The sequence below is a fragment of the Ovis canadensis genome, chromosome 7 (assembly GCF_042477335.2).
Source record: "Ovis canadensis isolate MfBH-ARS-UI-01 breed Bighorn chromosome 7, ARS-UI_OviCan_v2, whole genome shotgun sequence".
In the NCBI taxonomy this organism is placed as follows: domain Eukaryota; kingdom Metazoa; phylum Chordata; class Mammalia; order Artiodactyla; family Bovidae; genus Ovis; species Ovis canadensis.
In genome coordinates, this window is record NC_091251.1 from 28977368 (window position 1) to 28992140 (window position 14773).

Here is a 14773-nt window from a genome sequence, read left to right on the forward strand (position 1 = left end):
GAGAGCTACCAGGAAGGAAAAGGGTGCAGACAGGGAGTGGGAGAGGAGCCCTGGGCCCCTGAGAGTCACTAGCGGGATGTGACATTTTCCAGGAGCAGTTGGATTGCCCGTGTCCACTTGCTTTCCTTTTGTGTTGGCGTGTTTCAGTGTTTACGTTCCTCCAGATATAAAGACTGAAGTCAGGTCAGACCATTACATCTCACCTTGGCTGGCCCAAAGTCAGACGGAAGAGGTTGCCAGGGGCACCTAAGTCTCCAGCCTTCCTCCCAGCCTCCTTTCTTAACTTTAATTTATTTATTAAATTCCGCCCCCCCCCCCCCCACGCTTCCCTGTTTTTGGTTGTGCTATGTGATATGTGGGATCTTAGTTCCCCAACTAGGGATTGAATGCATGTCCTCTGCATTGGAAGTGAGGGGTCCTAACTCGTGGACAACCAGGGAAGTTCCCAGCCTCCTTTAGGCGCTGCTCCTACCTCCTGAGTCTCCTGGGGCTGCTTCCCTCCCACTTGGACAGGGGATCTGGCTGGTCTCTGGAACCCTAGTCAGGCCTGTCTTCTAAAAGGTCAAGCAGATGAACTCCAAGCCATGACCTTGAGGGGAATGAGGGGCTAGGGAGTGTGCCCATTATGCTTTTTGCCCCTTTCCTGATCCTTACTAGCTAGTCAGGCTTCCAGGTGAAAAGGAGGTGCCAAGCTTTTCCCAGCAAGAGTCCTGGAGCTCTGGAGGGTGCCTTCTGGGTGGGATTTCCCTGGAGAAGCACTTTCTCCTTCAACCCTTCAACCTTTGTTAGGTTCAGATTCTGGAAAGCTGGGGTGAGGCCCAGAGACAGGCCACTTCTGAAGACTTCATCCGCTCTCCCCAGAATCTGGTTCCTCTGAGCTCTAGAGGGAATCAGCGCACTACCTGTAAGCTAAGTGCTACCTGTAAACTATTCTGGTGCGTCAGTTGTGTTGAGAATCTGGTCTCCCACGAACTGGTTGTAAACTGCTTAGGGTGAGGCAGACATTTGGGCATTTCTCCCTTCTCCTGACTTGCGGGTGCTGTCCTGCTCTGTCCCTGGTGGATAGCTCTGTGTCCCATCCAGTCCACCCACCTGGATTACTCATTCATTCATTCTTTCAGACATTCATGGAGGCCCCATGGGCATGACATTACCAGGGACTAGACGCACAGAGATAAAGGAGCAGAACACAGTCCTTGAAGGGGTTGAGTTGAGTGGGTCTTGCGAGTCAAGGTGCCCTGTATGTAAGGGGTCTGTGGGCGGGGCTCTCACAAGAAGGTGAGGTTTGGATTGGTTGTTGAAGGAAAAGCAGTAGGAGTTGGCGGTTGAGGGCTGGGAGAGAATTTTCCAGGAGAGCGGTGAAATACACAGCAAAGTTGGGTGTGCTCTGGGACTGAAGCGTTCAGTGCTGCTGGAGCCAATGCATGTGAGTAAGGATGAGGCTGAGAAGAAGGTGGACCTTGGATTAGGGAGGGCCTTGGGCTGCAGATTAGAGCAGGCAGTCTAGCGTGGCTGGTAAGCCATATGGAGATGAGTATTCTAGTTCAGAAAGGAGGAGGAGGAGGAGGTAATTTAAGGCGGGCAGTGGGTGGAGTTGAGGAACAGCTCTGAGAGACGCTGGGTGGGTAGAAGCCATCCAACCAGATGACCTTTTGGACATGGTGATGAGGAATAAGGAGCGGCTGAGGCTGACCTCCAGGTTCCTGACTCTAGTGGCTGACGTTTGGGGGCTACACCTCCCTCACCAGACTAGGGCAGAAGAGCAGCAGGTTGGGTGTGGGGCCTGAGGGTGGATTCAGGTATGGATGCACTGAATTTGGGATTCCAGTGGCCATCTCAGGAGAGGCCACCTCTACACCAACAAGCATTTGGTTTAGAGTTTGGAGAACTGACATGGGTGTCCTCAGCATCTGGGAAGTGTCTGAATCCCTATGGGGTCAATGAGATGATTAAAAGGGGATGAATAAAGGGAGATAAAAGAAAAGGGCCAGGTCAAGCTCTGAGGAGCTCTGGCATTTAACGAGGGGATAGAGAATGCAAATGGGCTTCCCTGTGGTTCAGATGGTAAAGAATCTACTTGCAACGCAGGAGATCTGGGTTCCATCCCTGGGTTGGGAAGATCCCTTGAAGGAGGGCATGGCAACCCACGCCAGTATTCTTGCCTGGAGAATCCTCATGGACAGAGGAGTCTGGTGGGCTGCAGTCCATGGGGTCACAAAGAGCCGGACATGACTGAGTGACTAAGCACAGAGTATGCAAGGAAGAGAGGGGACAACGGAGTCTGAGGATGGTGTGATGGAGGTCAAGGTGAAGGAGGATTAACATGTCCAAGACTAAGGCAGAGAAGCTGGGATGGAGCTCTGGCAGGAAGGTCACTGGCAAGCCTGGCCTGAGCGAGACAGACCCCCACCCTGTGTCTGCTGTGTCCACCCTGCCTGCACGGCTCTGAACACAGCACCGGGCAATCAGTCCCTGGGGGAACATGTGGTCAGGAAAACTTTGATGAATGAATGACTGGGGTCGAAGAAGAGGCTTTTTGTTTTAAAGATTGATGAGAATTGAACGGGCAAATCTATAGAACAAAAAGTAGATGAGTGGTCATCTAAGGCTGGGTCATCGGCTGGGACTCTTGGGGTGACACTAAGGAGTATGGGGTTTCTTTTTGGGGTCATTAAACTATGAAAATTGACTGTAGTGATGGTTGCCCAACTGTGAAGATATTGAAAGACACTGAATTGTACACTTCATTTTTTCCTTTTTTATAATTAAATTTATGTATTTTAATTGGAGGATAATTGCTGTACAATATTGGATTGGTTTCTCCCAAATGTACTCTTTATTTTTATTTGTTTTTATAATTTTTATTATTTTTTTGGATGCACTGAGCAGCATGCAGGATCTTCGTTCCCCAACCAGGGATCGAACCTGCACTCTCTGCAGGGTCTTAATCCAGTGATCTGCCAAGGAAGTTCCAAATTGTGTACTTTACATGGATGAGTTGTGTGGTCTATGAATTATATCTCAATAAAACTGTTTCAAAAAATACAAAGCTATCAGGAAAAAAAATAAAAACCCAAATACTGGTGAGACTTGAAACTTGGGCATCTCACCCCTCCCCCAGAGTGAGTCAGGATCAGAGAGGTAATGGATTGGGGTGGGGGGTTTCCGGTTCGCATCTGGATCTGGAAATTATGAGCTAACTTGGGGAAAACATGGAGGACTGTTTGGAAAGTCACAAGTGCTCCCTGGCCAAGAGGTGAGAACTCCTTTTCTCTGGGGGCTTTCCTGTAGTTCCAGCCTTCTGGGTGACCTCTGGTGGTGAACTGGGTGACCAGGGGTGCTGCAGGTTGCCGGGCTTTGGAGGCAAAGCTCCTCTCTTTGGAGAGCGTAGCCCAGGTCAGCAGCCAGCATAGGGAACCCTGGCTGGGATTCTAGGGCAGGCTCTGTAATTAGCTTGTGTGAGATGGTCCTTGCTCTGAGACTCCGTTGTCCCATCTGCATAGCAGGGATTCCAATACTGTTCACCTGGGTATCCCGAGGATAAGACGGGATAATGGATGTGAAGGTGCTGTGAAAAGGAGGACATGCTGTATGTAGGCCAGAGTTTCCTTCATTCATTCATGGATGTGTGCGTGCATTCATTCAACCAAGAGAGTGGCGAGGTGTTCACTGGATGCTACGATTATGAAATACTACAGGTTTGTGGGCAGAACAAGCCGGCAGAGTTTGTGATGAGAGCCTGTCTCTGGCCGTATTTATGCCAGTTCCTCACTGTCTGCAGCAGAAGGGGAAGGATGGAGCTGATGGGTCGGCGGGCAGCAGTGCTCCAGCCTGGGGGAGGCCACCAGCCCTGACGTTGCCCTAGGGTCAGTAGACTCTGTTGCATGGGATTCTGTGAGGCTGGGGATTCCTCCTCTCTCCGCTCTGGTGGGGAAGGGTTTATAGTAAATAGGGTCTAGGATTGTTTTCCTGCTTTGTCATCTTGACACCAGAGGATGCCTCCTTTGTTATCTGGTAGCAAAGGCACATCGGTCTTTGACATGGGCCAAGTCACTGTCCTTTGCGCATGTGAAAGGATTCCAGGGTACAAGGTGGTCATCTGGGCAGCTGGGTGGACATCGATGGCTCCCGGATATGAATGCGAAAGACTTGGGTTCAAATTGGGTAGGTGAACCTGAACGAGGTATTTACCTTGATGGGACTCGCCCTCCCCTTCTGTAATACGGGATTCAATACCTTCCCTATATGCCTTGTGAAGGTAAGGTGAGGTTGTGAGAGAATTGTGAGTATTGTAAAGAGGCCTCTTCCTCTACGTCCTCATCTTCCACTAACATCAGTTCATCAACATTGTCTTCACTGGCCCACCGTTTTGGGCTCCATGTGATTCTTCCCTTCTTCTGATGGACCCTCTGTAGTGTGTCTACTCAGTAGGACCTTCATTAATGTGTGTCCCCCACTTATCACTCTGTAGATCTAAATGACTCTGAGTGGCTGGCTGGGCAGGATTTGCTGACTTAATGCCATGACTCTATTTTATTGTAATTTATGGAGGATTCCCTGGTGGGTCAGATGGTAAAGAATACACTTGCAATGCAGGAGACCTGGTTCAGTTCCTGGGTCAGGAAGATTCCCTGGAGAAGGGAATGGCAACACACCCCAATAGTCTTGCCTCATTCCTCTGTGGAGTGAGGAGCCTGGTGGGCCCCAGTCCATGAGGTTGCAAAGAGTCAGACATGACTGAGGGACTAAAAACAAAGAAACAAACAACAACAACAACAAAAAAATGGAGGTTGTAACCCAAAGGAAAGGATTCGGTGCCTCAGAATCTCAAAACATCAGAGCAGGAGGAAGCCTTGGAGAGCATGCACTCTGGGTGTAAAGAACAGGTGGATAAACGATTGCTTAGATGATTTCCCTTGAGTGTGGGTAGCTTTGGCGATGATTCTGCCAGCCTTCTGCACCGAATGACTCTGGAGAACCAAGGTGGGTGTGGTCCAAGTGCAGGACCCTGCAGAGGTGCACCCCATCCATCAGTGGCAGCCAAGCAGATGTTCAGATTCGGATGGACCAGGAGTTTAAGAGGTGCAGAGGATTGGCGGGTTTTACAGATTAAGCTCTGAGGTTTAACTATCCATAAATGACTTCAAGGTCCATTTTGTGGGTGGGAGAGGTGCTTCTCATGGGATCAGACCTAAAGCCGCCATGAAAGGCACCCAGGCTTGCCCACATCCCCTGACATCATGTCTCCTTGGAGCCTCTGGGGGACCTGGCGATCTCTCCTGTGGGGGAGTAGAGGGAAGAGGTCTGCTCCCTGGCAGCTGTGTTCTCCACCAGACTCTGCACACTCTACTGGCCAGTGGACAGCCTTCCAAAATCAATTTGCTAAAAGCCAATTTGCCAAATGACTCCAATTTGCTGAATGACTCATTTGCCATAGGACTGAGGACTCCGTTTTTAAATTTCAGTTTCCCTGTGCCTTGCACAGCAGTTTTGGCAGCAGGATTTTGCATGAGTGTAAGACTTTTAATGCTGAGCCTGACTCCAGTGCCCAGGGTTTTATGTGGAAAGGATAGGCTTGCCCAGCCCCTACCCCTGCCTCCAAATCTGCCTCCGCCTGCTTTGCTTTCTGGGGGGAAGGGGTTTCTTTTCCAACACAGTGTTTGTCTCTCTTTCTGCAGCCTCCTCCGTGTCTGCCCTTGAACACGGGCATTAAGAGTGGCCCTGATGGAGTGGAGGCTCAAACCCTTCCTCTGAGGAGGCTCAGGACCCTGGACTGGGGTCATTAGAAGAACGGAAGACAGTGGCGCTTCTTGAACACTTCAGTTTCTGATTTAGGACTCATGCCTTGTTTATTATGTATCATTTTAATTCACGTTGCAACAGACATTGAAGTAGTGTTTCTAAGTGAAGAGCTTTAACCTTGTTTGTATGTATATATTATTTACTTATTTCTGGCTGTGTTGGGTCTTAGCTGTGGTGCGCAGGCTTGGTAGTTGTGGAACGTGGGCTAAGTTGTCCCTCAGCGTGTGGGATTTTAGGTCCCCAACCAGGGATCAAATGCTTGTCCCTGCATTGGAAAGTGGATCTTAACCACTGGACCACCAGGGAAGTCCCTAACCTATTTATTTATTAAATCTAAGAACTGAAATTTAGTTTCGAACCAGCTCATTGCTAGAACATAAAATTTGCTCATCACCCAAAATGAGCAGCTTAAGATCTAGAGTTTGGTTTTCCAGGTGATTCAGTGGTAAAGCTGAAGAAGGCAATGGCACCCCACTCCAGCACTCTTGCCTGGAAAATCCCATGGACAGAGGAGCCTGGTAGGCTGCAGTCCATGAGGTCGCTAAGAGTCGGACACGATTGAATGATGTCACTTTCACTTTTCACTTTCATGCATTGGAGAAGGAAATGGCAATCCACTCCAGTGTTCTTGCCTGGAGAACCCCAGGGACAGGGGAGCCTGGTAGGCTGCCGTCTATGGGGTCGCATAGAGACGGACACGACTGAAGCGACTTAGCAGCAGCAGCAGCAGTGGTAAAGAATCCACCTGCCAATGCAGGAGACTTGGGTTTGATCCCTGAGTCAGGAAGATCATTTCCTTCTTCCTCCTGGAGAAGGAAATGACAACCCTTTCAAGGAAAACCCCATCGACAGAGAACCTTGTTTGTGTACAGTCCACGGCATCACAAAAGAGTCAGATATGACTTAGCAACTAAATAACAACAAGATCTAGAGTTATAGAAAATAAATAAGTTCTTTCAACTCTTGATATTCTACAGTTATTTTCTATTTCTACGTCTATATCTGTATCTGTCCCTAAACCTATATTTATTAGAGGGCAATTCAGAAAAGCAGATTAATCCTGAATATTTTCATTTGTTTTGGAATGCCTGATACTATTGCTTGGTAACATTTGGTAGTTATCTTAAGCAGAACACTGTTCAGGTAACCTCTGGGCATGTTCATGAATTTCAAGTCTTAACGTCTTCATCTGCAAAGTGGGGCTAAAAATGCCTCCTTGATGAGGTTTCTGTGAGTATGGAAAGAAAGAACGGGTAGCAAAGTGCTGTAATCACTGATGGAGCGGTGCAGATGTAGGCTGTTAATACGGTTTGATTTCAGGTTGCGAAGAGCAAGTCGCAATGTCTGTTGCCTTTTAGAAGAGAGATGGTTTAGGCCAGGAGGAAAATTCGCCATGGCCAAGTTCAAAAGCAGAGAGCTCTTTCTTTGTTAAGATTCTTCATGGGCTCCTCACCCACCCACAGGATTCTTTGTTGCTATTCCGACCTCATCACAGCCCCCCTCTTCTCCAGCATGGCTCTGAGCTCCAGCCACACGGACTCTCCACAGATTTCTAGACTGTCCCCGCCTCCTTCCTGCCTCAGGGCCTTTGCACAGTTTGTTTCTATTTTGCCATCTCCTGGGTCTTTGCTAAGACACCTCTTCTTCTGTGAACTTTCTGTGACCCTCTCACAGGTAAACTCCTCCTGGCAAGTGTTCTCTCTTAGCACCTGCCCTTACTTATTCTTCTCAGAATCAGTTACAACAGCACTTAATTAATTCATTGTGTAATTGTTTGTTTAACATCTGCCCTTTTGAGTGATCTATAAACACTATGAAGTCAGAGGCTGTGTCCTGTGGTGGCCCAGCATTTAGCACTGAGCTTGGTGCATAGAGGGAGTTAGGTGAGCACCTGTGAGTGAATGGATGAATGAAACTGGGGCAGCAGGGCAGGGGGGGATGAAGGTCTGCTGGATGCTTCTCTTTTTGACTCGTCCTGGCACTCCCCAGTAGAGCTTGGTCTACCTTCCCTCTTCGGTCTGTCCCCAGTTCAGGTCTTGGCCTCTACTCTGGGGTCTAAGCGTGTCTATCAGCAAACATTCCATGAGGCGGAACAGCGGGCAGCCTTGGGGGGACACATAATATACGGTGCTCTGAGGAGGGGAGCAGCTCTGGGCAGGGGGTCATTGGGAGGGCCACACGAACCAGCTTGGGACTTGCAGTCTGAGTGAATGAAGCTCAGAGGGAGGCCTGACTGGCTCGGTCGGCAGCCCCATGAGGACCTCGCCCTGTCCCACTCACAGTTAGCATGACGGCTGGTTCAGGCCAGGGCAGCCTGGGGGAGCAAGCCCCCTAGCTTGGCAGAGCCTGCAGTTAACCTGGCCTTTCAGGGAGAGGGGCTGTCTGAGCCTCAGAGGCCTCCTGCCAGTACTGGTGAGCGAGCTGGGCGGGGAGTGGGCTGGAGCCTCATGAGTCTCCAGCTTCAGACCCCCCGAGGACTGGGAAGGAGAAAGGCCTCATCCTTGGGTTTCTTACAGGCCTCTCACCTCTTTAATCCAATTCCTGGCCTTCAGCTGGTTCAGAGGTCAGTGAGCTGACTCTACATCAGCTCCCTCCCCACCCCTGTCTCCCTGGATATAAAAATTTAAAAGAATATGAAACATGTAAAAAGTAAGTGGGTAATGTATAGAACTGGTCACGCTCCCCTCCCCAACCCCCTTAAAAAATATTTGAGAGAACCAGAAAAGACTGGAGCCAAAATGAGACTAGTTCAACCTGATAGGTACAGGAGAAGGAGGCTCAGACCCCAGGCGGTCAACCGAGATCCCTGACCCACATCTTACGTCAGTGGTGCATGCCTTTCATTCGGAAGTATTGGACCTGATGCCTTAAGCCATTGTCGGGTGTCATATTTGGGGGGCAGGTATGGTCAATGGGCAAGCAGCTGAGAGTCAGACCCCACAGGAATGAGAAGTGGTTCACAGCCAAAAATCGAAACAGCATGGGACTCCTCACAGCCTTCTAAGAGTTCTCCTCCCTTTCAGAGCCTCAGTTTCCTCATCTGTTGAATGGGGTAATAGTCTTGTCCCTGGACCACTACTCATCAGAGAGACTGTGAAGGGTTTCATGATGAGATAAAGGCTGAGCTGCCTGATTTCTGAAGTCACCCTGTAATTTTAGGTGTGTCTGCTTTGGAGTCTGGGAGGGAAGTAATGGGAGGCTTTTAAAGGCATCCAAAAGTGAGCAGTGTGGGAGGGGTCTCCCCCTGGGTAAGGGGGAGAGACATCAGCTTCTCTTGGGCCCCTCTCTGACTGGCTGCCTATCCCAGCCTCCCTGAGCCAGGCTGACTATTTGTGGACCGGCCTCTCACTCAGAGTAACAAGAATTCCAAGCCCTGATGTCCAGCTCCATCATAGATTCCTGTTAGAAAAGCCCTATTGGGAGGAAACACACTGAGCTGTTCTCTCTTAAGAAATATTCCACATTTCCTCTAACATTTGGTGAGGGAGTGACTGTATGTTTCTCAGCACCATGGGAATCTTTTGTCCTCCCCCCTGATGTCTTGCAAGTCCTAGCCTTTGAGAGCAAAACACTGTCTTCACTCAGCATCACTAAGGGAGAACCTAGCTGCGCCCCATCTCCAGGCTCTCCTCCGTGATCATATATCTGCCCTGATCATCTCTTCCTTTAGAAATAGCTTGAGTCCTGCTGACACCCCTAGACATCTGAGCAGGAAGGACCCATCAGCCGGCCCCATCAGCCTCTCCCTCCCACCCAGCCTGGCTCCCTATTCTCTGTAGCACAGGAGACAGGAGTGTGGTACTAAGGCCTGCATCATGGCACACCTTTCTCCCGCCTGTTCTACAGTCTACTCCCCCTTCCTTCTCTCCTCCCAGCGCCCCCTCCCCGACCCCCAGGAGATCAGTGAGCCAACTAATGTGTGAAGAAACAACAGGAGTGGGCTTGGGGGAGAGGCCAACGGGGCTCCAGTAGTCAAAGCAGCCTTCCTGGAGGAGGAGGCCCCAGGTTGGGCTTTAAAGGATGGACAGGGAATGAAGAAACACTGAGGAAGAGGGATAAGCTATAGAAGAGCTCAAGGATGGGTGTGAGGAGCCCAGTTTGAGACAGTGGTGTAGCAGGGGCAGTGGGAGGGCTGGGTGTGTGCCTGCGGGACCAGGAGAGACGGGCTAAGAGAAGGTTGGTAAGCCAAAGCCGAGACATTTTCTTTAACAAAGAATCCAGTGGTCCCCAGCTGCGGTGGCTTTAGCTAAATAAAGCAGTCACTGTGATTTTGAAACCACAGTTGGCTTGTTCCACTGTGATGGCAACTAATTATGGATTGTAATTGTTTAAACACAGGGAGGTGTTTTGACCTGAATAGCAACACTGTGACGGGCCTCCTTGAGTGTCTTCCCACGGCTGGCCCATGAGCCATGGGCTTGTCTGTGCATCCCCACCCTGCTCCAGATGTTCGTGAGGACAAAGGTCAAGCAGGGGGCAGCGTCCACCTAGCACAGGGAGCTGTCTTTTCTGGATTGCCACGGGGCAGCCCGTCATGGTGGAGAGAGCTGAAAGGAGCCCAGTCAGTTCTTTGTCCGTGACCCGGGGTGAACAGCACATACCTGGAAGGGCCGTCATGGACATGCAACGAAATGCCAAGGGGAGGGTAGCTGCACGTGGCAGACACTGGAAGCACCAGAGCTGCGACAGCTGTAAGTAGGGAAGGAAACTGACCCCATTATACAGATAAGGAAACTGAAGCCCAAGGGGAAGCTTAACTGAAGTCACATGGTCCTGGGAAGAGAGCTGGGTTTTCAAAGGACTCTCCCCACTGTGACTTCACCAGTGTTTCCCATCACTCTGAATCGTCATGTGAACAAGTGGCTTCTCTGAGCCTCCACTTTCTCATTTGTGAAATGGAAATAACTCATATGTATCCAGTAGCTCGATTGGAAGGATGACATGGGATGATAAATGCAAAGCTGCCCAGCGCCCAGCCTGCAGAACATGCATAGGGAATGGTGGTCCTCCCCACGCCGCCACCACTGTCCACCCCACTGTATGGCATTATCTAGAATTCGGTCAAGTGGAGGCCCTCAGTGAGGCCTGCAGCCTTCCCGGCCCCTCTACAGACAGAACTGTGGTCTCTGCAGCGGGAGGTCCCAGAGCGGATGTGAGGCTGACGTTGTTGTGAGGCTGACGTTGCTCAGATGTGAACTCCTCTGAACCCTCCAGTGAGGCCTGGTTTCTTTGCCTGATCCAATTCTCCCCTGACAGCTTTCAGATTGCATGAGTTTCCTCTGTCTGCCTTGTCCAAAGGCCCCGAGAGAATGGGGCTACTACGGTATAAAGTGGTGTGTCCTCTGCCTGCCCTAGTATAACCCAGCAGAGGCCTGATCCATATTTCATAGGATCCTAGTGCAGAGCGCTCACTATACAGCTGGAGAGGCTCAGAGGGGGATGCGCTGTTCCCCAGAGTCAGGACGTAAAGCCATGTCTTCTGATCTCACCTCAGGCTCTCCCTGTGGCCTTGCTGAATTTACAGCAGAGTTGTTCAGTAGGTTGAGCTTCCGGCCCTCTGCTTGGAATTCTTCTCCTACCCTTGCTTATTTTGCTCTCTTGTATTCTTTGGGCCTCAGCTTAAACATTATGGCTTTGAGTTCCCTCCTTAACCAGGTGGAATCTCTCTGTGTTTTGCTCTCACAACATCATCTGGGGCAGAGATTGCTGGTCTTTTCCTGATGTACATGATTACTTTCTTGTTTTATCAGATCCCAATTTAACAGGGAAGCAATATGTACAGTTAAAAGACTACTTCTCATAGCCTTCCTCACAGGAAATTGCTGGGTAGGGCTTCTGAGAAATTGAGAAACAGCTGACTACTTTTTCCTTTGCATTTTGCCATTTGTGTCTTTCCTTTATTATTTCTGGAACAGAGATGTAATGATTAGAGCTCTAGCAGCTATCTTGGACCTTTAGGTTAAGGATATTGAGGAGGCACATATGTTAGATCAGAAGCATAGCAAGAGTTTGGGTCCCTGTTTATGGAAGTCATCACTTTAGCCCTGGGCTGCCTACTTCTGGACTTGTTTTATGTAAGAGGTAAAACTTTCATTTGCTTTCATCACTATTGTTGAATTTCTATTCCTGGCAGCCAAACTCAATCCCGATTGATAGAATGTTCTTTGTTGTGCTTACCATAGTTAATGCTAGTTATGCACAGACCTTTTTAATATCTCGATCATTAGACAGTGTGCTTGATGAGGGCAGAGACTCCATCTGGCTTGTTTACTCCCATATTCCCAGCAACCAACACAGTGCCTGACACTGTTTGTGCCAGTAGGGACTTAGTCAGTTTTCTTGCATGAATACATTCCAATGAGGATGTGGTATCTAGCGAGGGTCCTACAGGATGGTTAGAGGAAAGAGTGGCTCTGACAGTGGCCTTTGCAATAATTATGAGAAGCAACTTTAACTGCTCAGGTTGCCAGGGACTACTTTTCTTTTCCTAGTAAACTGGCTGTCCAATATCATCATTTAAAAATATAATTTACATTTTCTTCCACTCTATCTCTTTGAGGGGACTCTCTTATAATTCACTATCTATACTAGATAGCTACTTAAAAATACACCAGGTACAAAATACACAAGAAAACCATTTTTTTCCCCTTCTCGATCTTGCTTCTCTGCAGCTAGCTGCTTTTCTCACATAGTTTGGCTCATATAAAAACTGGTATCTTTTCCTCCCCTCCGGTATCATAACAGAATCTTCCCATTTATTAAAAGCTGGACTGAACTATCATTTTTAGTGGATCATCCACAACCTGTCTTCCATCGCTTGGCCTGCCCTCTTGTCTGGCACTTTTAGGTGGAATGATGCTACGATGACCATCTTTGAGCCCAAACCTTTCCTGTGCTTAGGATGACTATTTCCTCAAATGAGAGTCTCAGAAATGGAGTTATTTGATCGGGGGAGATAAATGTGTCCCAGTGGCACTTTGCAAAACAGGAGTCAGTGTAAACTTAAAGAGAAAGAGAGGCTCAGTCCTTTGGCTTTTCTTCAGGCTCAGTTTCTCCAGCTGTAAACTGAGCGGGTCAGACGACAGGGCTCCAGATCTCCTTACAGGATGAGAGCTCTGCTGATGGTCGGGGATGAGGCCTCTGACATCGTTCAGGGCACAAGGTCATGAGGTGGGGTGGGAGGCAGAGATCTGCACACATCAGCCAGCAGCTGCTGCTCATCCCACCTGGAGCTGATCCTGCCTGTGAAAGTGTGCCACTGGAACTTTCCGGTCCCCTTTCTGTGTCTGCCTTACCTTTACACTTTTCCCGAACTCCCAGCAAGCATGTACTTTATTGCAACCTTGACCCTTCCTGGGAGGGAGGAGAGCTTCCAATCCCCATTGGGTTTGAGGGCCTGTGTGGGGTTTCCTTTGAGGGTGAGGATTCACCCTTGAAGGCAGACTTTCCTCATGGCTCAGATGGTAAAGAATCTGCCTGCAGTGGGGATGAGGGAAGGGAAATTCCCAGATGTGATAGGAGGAGTTCTTAGCAAGATGGGAAAGAAAGCTAGAACTGGGACTGGAAGGAGCGAGGGGGAACAAGCGCCTGTGGGAAGAGCCCTGGGCTGCTCCTTTCTCTGTCAAGGTCATGTAAACTGAACCAGTTCCCTGCAGGCTCACCCTTCTTGTGTGTGCAAGTTACAGGGTCTGGGCATGGGTGTCTGAGGAATGAGCTCTCAAAGTACATACTTTGGCCAGAGTGGCAGAGAGCTACAGGTAGAGGGGAAGGAGGGGCAGAAGGAGGAAGCTGGGGGCCCCAGTTGCTCATTTGTTCATCACAAACCATTCATTCATTTATTCACTCATTTTTTTCCACCCAATATTTTTGAAATCTACTCTGCGTTACGTTCTGTGTCAGGTGCTGGATATTCAAAGATAAAAAAGAGAGAGATGGCCCCTGCAAAGGCTAGAGCACTCTGGGGAAATGTTGGGACCTAGGAAGGCAGTGGTAGCTGATGGGCATGGGTAGAGCATGCAGGCAGGAGGGGTGGTGGGCAGCAGGCAGCAGAGAGAATCCCTCCCTGCTGGAAGGAATCTTCTTGGCTGGTCATTGGGCCCTGGGAGAAGCAGTGCAGTGCCATCCTGCAGCTCTGCAAGAGCAGAGGCACCAAACAGGAGCTGGGGAAGCAGAGGAGAAGACAGGCACCCCACAGAGGCATGACTGGGTGGAGCTGTTAGTGAGTTGGGAGGTCACCTACGGGGGACACAAGCCCGGGAAGCATTGCTTACACATAGCAAAGTGGCAGGTAAGACCAAACAGCAAATCACAACCTGATATGTTGGCTAGGGCCATGTCTATGTAAAAATACTACCTGTAGAAGGTAATATGGAAAAAAATTTTATCCCATTAAGGGCAAGACTGATGGTTTGTTAGGTGGTTTTATCTTCCTATGTTAATGGTTATCATCTTATCATCATAATAATAAAATTGAGACGTAGAGCAAACTAAAACTTGTGGAGAAGGGAGATGTTTCCTTGAGACTCCTTATCACGTAATAAAAGGGTACCCAATAAACAGAGGATGGATGAATGCCCTGTAGGTCTTCTCCTGCTGGCAGAGGTCAAGGCAGTGGGCAGCCCCCGAGGGAAGCCCTGATACTTCGGGTGGTCCAGCTATATTTCCACAGATCTTGAGGATTAACTGGCCATGATTTGTTTCTCTTCATGGGCAACAGCAGCGAATACCCCTCCAGAGTTAGCAAAGAAAAAGCTGTGCCTGTGTTGTCACTTATTCCGATCGGATGGTTAGTGTAATGTAGCTTTTAGCTGCATTAGGGCTGATAGCACATCAGAATTTTCCTCTTCTGTGACAGGAAAATGGAAAAATGTGCTTACATTTGCTCTGTGGTCTTTAAAAGTTTGTTTGTGTTTTCAGCATGTCTTTGGTGGGGTTGGGATATAGCTTGATGGATATTTGTTGAGTGACTGAT